Genomic DNA, 9,809 nt, shown 5'->3' with positions numbered 1-9,809 from the left:
GGCTGTAAATGTAATGTAGTGGATGAGTGACGGATGTCTCCAGTGTTCGACATTTGGGAGCAACTGGGAGCGAAACTCACAGTTTAACTGACAATGAGCCTTCATGATGCAATTACTTCTCAACTGTATTATCAGGCCTCTCATCTACAGTATGTCTTACTGCAGAGGAAACTTTAAACTGCTCCCTATGCTGTCACCATTTTTAAGGTTAGTTCAGGTTGGTTTCAGGGTTCTTTTCATGTTCTTGTGCTGAGAAAGGTTGATCAGTGGAGTTCAGCACTATGGACAGCTCTCATGTGGGACAAGGGGAAACAAAAATATTGCTCTGGCCAAAAGTAGTACAGCATACAGTGGTTCGTAGTGTGTGTGTGTGTGTGTGTGTTTGTGTGTGTGTGTGTGTGTGTGTTTTCTCAGGACTGTCTGTCTGGTCGGTTTGTGTCCTGTGTGTTAATGCCGTCTGTGGAGACTTCCCTGTCACTTCGGGTAGTTTTACACGAGAGCCAGAAGACCACAGTCAGGGCCAGAATCTCTCTACCCCACCACTCCAGTCTCTATACTGGATATACACTGCTTTTTGGAAATTTTCAGACCCCTTAACTTTTTCCACATTTTGTTAAGTTACAGCTTTATTCTACAATTGATTTAATTATTTTTTCCGCTCTTCAATCTACACACAATACCCCATAATGACAATGAAAAAACAAGTTTTTAGAAATGTTTACTATTACAAATAAAAAACTGAAATGACACATTTCCATAAAAATTCAGACCCTTTACTTTGTACTTTGTTGAAGCACCTTTGGCAGTGCTTACAGCCTCAAGTCTTCTTGGGTATGACACTACAAGCTTGGCACAACTGTATTTGGGGAGTTTCTCCCATTTTTCTGAGCACATCCTCTCAACCTCTTTTCAGGTCTCTCTAGAGATGTTCAATCAAGTTCAAGTCCGGGCTCTGGCTGGGCTACTCAAGGACATTCAGAGACTTGTCCCAAAGCCACTCCTGCATTGTCTTGGCTGTGTGCTTAGGGTTGTTGTCCTATTGGAATGTGAATCTTTGCCCCAGACTGAGGTCCTGAGGTTTTCATCAACGATCTCACTGTACATTGCTCCGTTCATCTTTGCCTCGATCCTAACTAGTCTCCCAGTCCCTGCCGCTGAAAAACATCCTCTCAGCATGATGTTGCCACCCCCATACTTCACCGTAGAGATGGTGCCAGGTTTCCTCCAGACGTGACACTTGGCATTCAGACCAAATAGTTCAATCTTGCTTTCATCAGACCATATAATCTTTAGGTGCCTTTTGGCAAACTCCAGGCTTCAGTCTGGCCACTCTACCATAAAAGCATTATTGGTGGTTTGCTTCAGAGATGGTTGTCTTTCTGGAAGGTTTTTCCATCTCCACAGAGGAACTATTGATCTCTGTCAGAGTGACCATCAGATTCTTAGTCACCTCCCTGACCAAGACCCTTCTCCCCCGATTGCTCAGTTTGGCCGGGGGGCCAGGTCTAGGAAGAGTCTCGGTGGTTCCAAACATCTTCCATTTAAGAATGATGGAGGCCACCGTGTTCTTGGGGAACTTTAATGCTGCAGAAAAGTTTTGGTACCCTTCCCCAGATCTGTGCCTTGACACAATCCTGCCTCGGAGCTCTACGGACAATTCCTTCGACCTTATGCCTTGGTTTTTACTCTGACATGCACTGTCGACTGTGGGACCTTATATAGACAGGTGTGTGCTTTTCCAAATCATGTCCAATCAGTTGAATTCACCACAGGTGGACTCCAATCAAGTTATAGAAAGATCTCAAGGATGATCAATGGAAACAGGATGCACCAGAGCTCAATTTCGAGTGTCATAGCAAAGGGTCTGAATATTTATGTAAATAAGGTATTTATGTTTAAAAAACTGTGTGTAGATTGCTTAGTTTACTTTTTTCTTAAATCCATTTTAGAATAGGGGCTGTAAACGTAACAAAATTTGCAAAAAGTCAAGGGGTCTGAATACTTTCCGAAGGCACTGAATAGACCAGATCTCCCTCATTGTATTCAAAGAAGATCTATTTGTCTGCCTCTCCCTTTCAAAGTGAAAGTCTAAAGCCAACCATAAACCTCACATGACCTCTTACCTTAGTCCACTTTTTTACTGGGGTGAATATTTTTGCTTGCTTCTAGAGACAGACAAAATCAGAGCAGACATGAAAGACATGGAAAAGACATGACAACACGTGACTCATCACAACTTTGTCATTTGTTGTAAATATCCTGGAATGAATCTGTCAGATCATCCAAAATCAATCAAATTTCAACATTATTTTATTTTATTTAGTATGCCTATGAAATAGGAGCCTCTTGGACCTAGACTTGGCACTCCGGTACCGCTTGCCATGCGGTACAGAGTCTTTGACAATTTTTAGGGCCTTCCTCTGACACCGCCTGGTATAGAAGTCCTGGATGGCAGGAAGCTCGGCGCCAGTGATGTACTGGGCCGTACGCAGTACCCTTGGAGGCCGAGCAGTTGCCATACCAGGCAGTGATGCAACCCGTCAGGATGCTCTCGATGGTGCAGCTGTAAAACCTTTTGAGGATCTGAGGACCCATGACAAATCTTCTCAGTCTTTTGAGGGGGAATAGGTTTAGTCCTGCCCTCTTAAAAGACAATGTGCTCCTTAAAAAAGGACTAAAAACTCAATCAAGGTCAGATTGTTATATCCCAGATGTACTTGTACAGGTGACGTGATGTGCTCCGTTTGTCTGAATCTGTCTTTTTTGGTCTTGACCATTGACGCAGTCTCGAGTCAAGGTCTGACTGCATCAACTTTAGTTTTTTTGGCTCAGTATCTTGGCTAGTCTTGGATCTTTAGTGCTTAAGCTGGAGCTGCCAATATTTTCTAAACTCTGACTACATCTGAGAGAACACAGTCATCTGGGATATAACAATCTGACCTTGATTGAGTTTAGTCCTTTTCTAAGCACAGAGCACATTGTCCTTTCATTCTGTCACAGTCTAGTATTTGTATTTCTCTGGCTTTATAATGTATTAATAATATTTTACTGCAGTGGGCTAGATCAGGGTCACACAGAGTGTTTCTTGGTAGTCTTAAACAAATCTACTTTGGAACAAAAGTATATGCCTCACACACATGGTTTTGTTCTTACAAAGAAGAATAAACCTGCACCATGTCAGATATATAGTTGAAAAGTATTACATTGCGTTTGTATCCCAATATTACACTTCATATACATCACAGAAGACTGAAATATAACAAAACTGTTTGACATAGAAACACCAGATTTTCAGCTTTAAAAAAATATATAATTATGAAATTATGAAAAATATTAATAACATTCCACCCATGAGGCCATTGGAGGGCGATTTGGTCATTTGACAGCAGGAAAGGGGTGGAGGTACAAACGCATCAATCTCCAGCGCAGTTCACGTGTTGCGATGTGATGTTGTGTGACAGTAATTCATTTCAGGGCTGAGCAAAAACACAAATGATGAAACTCCACCAGTCAATTTGTTACAGCTGCACACAGAGACAGAGAAACACAATTTTTCAGAGCCCAATCACACCCACGTCTCCAAAAGTATATTTAGCTCAAAGAGGCAAAGGGAAGTAAATATTTTTACTGGGTTTCTCCGTTTAACAATACACAGCAGATGTGGAGGGGAGGGGGGATGCATGGGAACCCCAGCTTTCCTGATGACCTTGTTAGTGACAAACTAATGAGAATGAACCAACTAGACCCGTGACCTTTGCTGACGGGTCATAGAGGCCATGAGCCCACTCTCCGAGGGTGTCTCATTGGGGGGGGTTAGAGTTTTGTCCCCTCTAACTTTCAAAATAAATGAGTTTTGTTATGACGACAAATCTGTTGTGCTGCTTTGGATTCAGTGGTGGAGTCGATGTTTTTGTGTGTGTGTGAACCAAAATGTGCCCAAATCCCACACTCCAGCTTTCACCGAAAGCTGTCAATCACCTTTAATGCTAAAAAGATGATTGCTCACATGCTGCACGCTACTCACTCACACGCTACAGGCCTCGGTACAGCCTCGGAAGCCCACCGATCTCTCCCCTCCGGAAAATAGAACCAGGGTGACAGAGACAAAAGCATATTTGCCAAATAAAAAGTGGCGCCGGATTAGCTTTACACAATTTTCTGTTTTATTCAACAAAGCATAAAATCCCCCAAATCAGCAATATCAGATGGCAAATCGAAAACATGAGCGTTAAAGAGTGTTGGAGGATGGACCTGTGGAAGGATGAAGTGTTGTGGTATGGTTTACTGTACCCAGACAGAGAAGGGGTGTTTCATTTAACCACTGGGTTAGGAACAGGCTTCCCAACGCTGTCACACAGCCAGGAAGGAAGGCTCACCCTCAGCCTTCGCTGTAAAACAGGCAGCCAGCAGCAGCCTGCTTCAGGACCACTGGGGGTGCAAATGAGAGTGGGAGAGAGTTGCTTTGTTGAGACACATCAGCACTCTTGGAATTAATATGAATTTGAGCTTGTTTTGAGTTTCACACTCTAAACATGGTATTGATGAGTACATGAACCCGGATGTGCATTAGCAGAGTGAGAATTACACCGTGACATTCAGGGGGGTCTCAAAACATTTTTATGGGCTTAAGTTACGGCTGGACGTTCCGTTAGCGGAAATTCAAATTCAATTCTTAGAAATATTTAACTTTCATAAAATCACAACTGCAATACACCAAAATAAAGCATAACTTCTTGTTAATCCAGCCACCGTGTCAGATTTGAAAAAGGCTTTACAGCGGGAGAAAACCATGTGATTATCTGAGGACAGCACCCCATCATACAAACACATGACAATCATATTTCAACCCGCCAGGCGCGACACAAAACTCAGAAATAACGATATAAATCATGCCTTACCTTTGAAGATCTTCTTCTGTTGGCACTCCAGAATGTCCCATAAACATCACAAATGGTCCTTTTGTTCGATAAATTCCATTGTTATATCCCCAAAATGTCAATTTATTTGGCGCGTTTGATTCAGAAAAACACCGGTTCCAACTCGCCCAACATGACTACAAATGAGCTAATAAGTTACCTGTAAACTTGGTCCAAACATTTCAAACAACTTTCCTAATCCAACTTTAGGTATTTTAAAACGTAAATAATCGATCAAATTTAAGACGGAATATACTGTGTTCAATAGATAAAAGGAATGTGGAGCGACGCCAGGTCGTGGCCCCCTAACAAAACAGCACACTTGGCTCGACCCTCAGAAAGGAAAGGGCTACTTCTTCATTACTCAAAAGAAAAACATCAACCAATTTATAAAGATTGTTGACATCTAGTGGAAGCCCTAGGAACTGCAACCAGATGCCTCAGAAATCTAGATTCTCATAGAAACCCAATTGAAAACACAGTCACCTCAACAACAAAAAAAATCCTGGATGGTTTGTCCTCGGGGTTTTGCCTGCTAAATACGTTCTGTTATACTCACATACATAATTTTCACAGTTTTAGAAACATTAGTGTGTTTTCTATCCAAGTCTACCAGTTATATGCATATCCTAGCTTCTGGGCCTGAGTAGCAGGCAGTTTACTTTGGGCATGCTTTTCATCCGGATGTGAAAATAGTGCCCCCTAGCCCGAAGAGGTTTAATAATGAAGACAGAATTTAAAGGTGAATTACCATTTAATTTGGTGTGAACACCAGCCACTGTGGCAGGTAGATTTAAAATTAAAATTAAAATGTCACCATAATTACAACAACAAAAAACAAAACAAAACCGATGAGTATGCTTTCTAATGTTTTTAAAACAAGTAAATGCTTATATTGCTTCATTTCATTTCATTTTTGTGCCCTTTTTACCAATAAACAGTATGTTAAAATAAATCATTTAGATACAATAGTAAAAACAGATCAAAACAGATCAACAGTTCTACAACTGAGCATCAAGAATCATCAAAGTGCCTTCCCAGCCACAAAATGCTGAGGGCATATTTATTATTACAGTTCAGGTCTCTAAGCTGACATGTTTTACAAAGAGTAGACTACACGATGTGCTCCTAAGTAGAAATGTCAAAGCACACAAATCTAGTAGAACAATTAAAGTATTTGAGTGTTTTGATAAGAAATTACTAAAAGTTAATGAATCCTTTTTTGGGGGTGTGACAAAAATGATACAAAAATGTTCAGCTGCCCCTTTAAGGGACATGCCATTACCGTGGTAACTTGGCTGTCTGTGATGAAAACAAATCTCAGACTGCCATATCAAATATTTTTATAACTAGCCCAAGATACACCAATGCCTATCATTTCCAATTGGAGCAAATTAAATATGGTGGGCAGAACAATCAAGGAGGTGGGCAGAGCCAAGCACAAGCTAGTGAGATCGTATTGGCATGGTCTAGCATATTGGCATTAGGGAACGACTACTCTGTGAAGTATGCGTGGGCTATAACTCAATTCGCCCTTGCACTCCTAAACAACACCATTTTTTAAAAACTTTGGCAAAGGGTAAAGTCTAGAACTAGAATCTGTTTGTTACAGATTCTAGTTTTGAAAGCAGATAACTGTATGGTGTTCAAATGTTTAATTGATGAGTAAATTAACAGCATGTCGGCTAAAATCCATCTCGCTTCACTCTCCCACTGCTGGCCACTGGGCTTTCTCTCATTACCAAATTTGGTAGTGAGTTGAAATGCCAACTGGATGTTTCACATTTATACATCCGGTGAAATATCTGTCTCATTGTTCTATATGTGGCAATGTCTTCTTAGCAGCAGAAAGTTGCAGAAAACTCAAACTAACATTGAAAAATAACCTAGCGTGTGAACAAAACGATATAACTGGCAAAACGATATAACGTGAACAAAACGATATTCGACCCACTTCTACATAAGGGCTTTGGATGACCACCCTCCACGTGTAACCACCCTCCAATGTGGCTGGTGAAATACATTCTTACAGGCAATGACAAAATGTACCCACATGTAACGTAACACCCAGGTCAGCAGCCAATCATTTATCCCTGTGGAAACGTAGATGCGCTCAGGAGAACAGCTGCTGGCTCCGTCCCCAGAGCCTGGTGAATGTCCACATCTACATCCAAGACCACAGGGGCTACAACTCGAGAGGAAGGGATTATGGATGCACTCTGGACATCACCCTCTCCCGAATCGCAGAGATGGGACAGGGCATCGGCTTTGGTGTTCTTTGAACCTCGGCGATATGGCCGGCGTGAAGTCAAATCTTGCAAAGAAAAGGGCCCACCTTGCTTGCCGTGGATTTAGCATCCTCGCTGTCCGTATGTACCCCAGGTTCCGATGGTCATTGAGAATGACAAAGTGGTCCTTGGCGCCATCCAGCCAGTGTCGCCACTCCTCTAATGCCAACCTAACCGCCAGGAGGTCTTGATCGCCGTCACCGTAATTCCTCTCTGTAGGGGAGAATTGCTTAGAATAATACACAGACGGATACAATTTTTGTGGATTACCTTGTTGTTGAGACAGAACTGCCCCCACGCCCACCTCTGAAGCATCCACCTCCACCACAAAGGGTATCATGGGATCTGGATGTTTGAGCAAAGAGAAGAAGGTGAAACGTCCTTCAGTAGGTGGAAGGCCTCGTCTCCTGATGAAACTGGCACTTCCCAGCCTTGACAAACAGGTGGTTAGCTAGGAGGCGTTCCAGGACTACTCGGATGTGAGCGTTGTGATCCTCCAAGGTAGCCGAGTAGACGAGGATGTCGTCAATATACACGAGCACCTGGCGTCTGATCATGTCTTGGAAGACCTTTGACGAATGCCTGGAAAACTGACGGAGCATTGGCTAAGACAAATGGCATCACCAAGTTCTCGTAGTGACCAGACAAGCGGTCTTCCATTTATCCCCCCCAGATGCGGATGAGATTGTAAGCACTCCGCAGGTCCAATTTGGTAAAGAACCGGGCCCTGTGGAGCTGTTTGATGGCTGCTGGCACCAACAGGAGAGGATAACGATACTTGGTGGCGATCTCATTGAGTCCTCTGTAACCAATACACACACGGGCATAACCCTCCATCCTTCTTGACCACAAAGAAGAAGCCTGCAGATGCAGGAGAAGTGAACGTGCGGATGAAACCTTGTTGGAGAACCTCATGGATGTAGTCCTCCATGGCCTTGGTTTCAGTCACCGATAGAGGGTAGATCCATCTGTGCGGGAGCGCAGAGCCTGCAAGCAGGTCGATGGCACAGTCCCATGGGGCAATAAGGAGGGAGACAGGTAGCGCGGGTTTTGGAAAATACCTCCCGCAGGTCCTGGTATACATTTGAGATGTTGGGCTGAAGGGCAACCACAGGACTCTCAACCGACATGTGAAGGCAGGTCCTCTGGCATACGGGTGCCCAGTCCTTGATTTTTATCCTCGACCATGAGATGGTGGGGTTATGGTGTTGAAGCCAAAGGAGGCAGAGGATGATCTTGTGAGCTGGTGCACTGGAGATTAAGGGAATGTTCTCCTGATGGATGGACTCCATGGTGAGGGTGAATGGTTTGGTGATGTTTGTGATGGCCCCGGAACCTAATGGCCGAGTATCGAGGGCTTGAACCGGGAAAGGAGAGGAGAGCGGGTATGAGGTGATGTTAAGAGACGAGGCAAGGGTCGGGTCAATACATTTCCCCGCGGCACTGGAATCCCCTAACACTGTAGAAACAGTACATGAGGGACAGTCAACTATTGTGATCGACACCAAAAAGCGTTTGGCAGAAAGTGAAGAAGAAGGGATACTCACACCTGCCCCAGGAGGTGGAAGATCACGTGATCGTCTCTCTGCTCTCATGGATCCCGAGCTGGGACGTACCGGACACTGCTGGAGCCCTACTTGACCACAATAGAGACATACCATCTGCGTCGTTCCACTGCGGGTTGGTGTGTGACCTCTACCTCCATGGGTTCAGGCTCTGATCTAAAGTGTTCACTAAGGGAGGGAAAGAAGTGATGAGATGCCGACACTCCCGAAGTAGGTTATCCAGATGGATGGCCATTGCCATGAGTGCATCCAAGGAGAGGTTGTTGTCTCGACAGGCCAGTTCTGTCTGGACCCCCTTCCGCAGTCCTCTTCTGAATAACGTATGAACCACCGTTCATTCCATCTGCTGGATGCTGCTACTGTCTGGAAGGTGAATGCGTACTAGTTGTCCCTAGTTGTGCCAGCTGGTCGTGGTTGGCGACCGTCTGGGAGATGTTCTGATTTCCTGCTGCTTCCATTTTGTGAGGCAGTATTCTGTAACGTACATGCTGGGAGTCGAGAAGCAGGTGCAGGTGGTATGTTTAATATAACAAAGAACATGGAACGATACAACATAGGAGTAGCGTCTTGACATGACACACAGAAACAATACTACTGGAGAAAGCACCTAAGGGAGTGCCAAAAAAAGGGGGAGTTAATAAGTGAGGTAATGGAGTTCAGGTGTGCCTCGTGATGAAGCGCAGGTGCGTGTAATGATGGTTACCAGGACCAGTGGTTAGTAAACCGACGACGTCGAACGCCGGAGGGGAGGAGCGGGAGTAGATATGACACCATGTATTTTCCAACCCTGAAAACAACCAGTCATGATGTTTTCAGCTGATTATCAAACAAATCACTTTTAAAAAGTAGGTTACCTGTGCATGTTCATCCCACTCCAAAATAATCCAAACAGTGCAATGCATGTACACTCGCACCATCTGATGAACAGAAATACACATCTGTTTACAAAATACCAAACAATGAGCATAATGACATTCAGTGATTGCCATTGATTAGACCTACATTAACGCTACATTAATTGATGTGTCTTGGTGACAAAT

General features: G+C 43.8%; 1 long non-coding RNA gene across 1 annotated transcript; it reads right to left on the bottom strand.

Moving 5' to 3' along the window:
- Positions 1-5,709: 5,709 nt before the first annotated feature.
- Positions 5,710-9,351, bottom strand: LOC116357683 (uncharacterized). Its single transcript, XR_004205603.1, has 3 exons — positions 8,752-9,351; positions 7,509-8,663; positions 5,710-7,417 (listed from the first exon to the last, which is right to left on the bottom strand). It is a non-coding gene; the product is annotated as an uncharacterized LOC116357683 (long non-coding RNA).
- Positions 9,352-9,809: the final 458 nt, after the last annotated feature.

Source organism: Oncorhynchus kisutch, linkage group LG26, assembly GCF_002021735.2.
Source record: "Oncorhynchus kisutch isolate 150728-3 linkage group LG26, Okis_V2, whole genome shotgun sequence".
Classification (NCBI taxonomy): Eukaryota; Metazoa; Chordata; class Actinopteri; order Salmoniformes; family Salmonidae; genus Oncorhynchus; species Oncorhynchus kisutch.
Note: the sequence above shows the minus strand (reverse complement) of the source record. Positions and strands in the feature narration are given on the sequence as shown.